General features: G+C 70.4%; 1 pseudogene; it reads right to left on the bottom strand.

Annotated features, from left to right (window-relative positions):
- LOC104864358 overlaps positions 1 to 160 on the bottom strand; it is a 13065-nt pseudogene extending 12905 nt beyond the window's left edge.
- Between the last annotated feature and the right edge of the window lie 734 nt (positions 161 to 894).

The following is an 894-nucleotide window of genomic DNA, read 5'->3' as shown; positions in this document are numbered from 1 at the left end:
TGCAGCCGCAGCTGCCGAGGCCGGGACGCAGCGATGGGCGCACCGGGGAGCTCAGGGGTGCCAGGCTGCAGAGCTCCCTTTCCATGCGCCTGGCGATGCACTCCGTAGCGGGTAGAGAGCTGGAGGTCCCCCGGCCTGTGTTGGAGCACTGGGGACGCATAGCGGCTGGGAAGGGTTTAGTCCGGGCCACCTGGAGTCCGCCACCCCTGGCGGGAAGGCTGGGGGTACCGCGTTTCCTTGGGGAGCTTGAGCCGCGACGCGGTGCGGGAGACCCTCGGGCTGACGCTGGGTGCTGTAGGCGCGCCGTGAGCGCCGGCACTTGCTGCCGTACTTTCACGTGGACTTGTGGCCCCCGCACGGGCGCCTGCCCTCACCCCCGGCGTCTCCTCGTTCTGTAGCCTCTGGCCCCCCCAAGCGCTGCTCCCGGCACCCACAGCTCCCCACCGGCTCCCGCGGCGCGGAGTTTTCCGTCAGTTGCCCTCTGAGGGCTTGGGGTCTGCGGGGCACGTGGACCTGCGGGCGGAGATAGCGCCTTCTTGGTTTCGCTCTCCGACCGAGCCCTTCCCCGGGAAAAAGCGGGGCAGGATGGGGGCAGGAGGGCTGTCTGGGGGCGCCTGGATCCCCCTGCGTCGCGCGGCCCCGGCGCGCGCTCCACGCTGCAGGGGGAAGGGAAGGCGAGGCGGCGTCCCGGGGTCTGGCTGAGCCTGGGAGCCCCACCGGCGACACGCGCGTGACAGGAGAGGGTGCTCTGTGTGCCGGGGTGGGGGAGGACTTGGGTAAGCCAGTGGCTTGGAGACCCGGAGGCGAGCGCTGCTGGGACGAGCAGTTACCAGAAATGATTACACAAGGTGTGCGCGCCCCCAACCCTTTCCCCCATTTTCCCCACCCCATGCC

This window comes from Fukomys damarensis, unplaced genomic scaffold (genome assembly GCF_012274545.1).
Source record: "Fukomys damarensis isolate Sample0158 unplaced genomic scaffold, DMR_v1.0_HiC HiC_scaffold_3, whole genome shotgun sequence".
In the NCBI taxonomy this organism is placed as follows: domain Eukaryota; kingdom Metazoa; phylum Chordata; class Mammalia; order Rodentia; family Bathyergidae; genus Fukomys; species Fukomys damarensis.
This window is presented reverse-complemented; position numbering and strand designations above follow the sequence as displayed.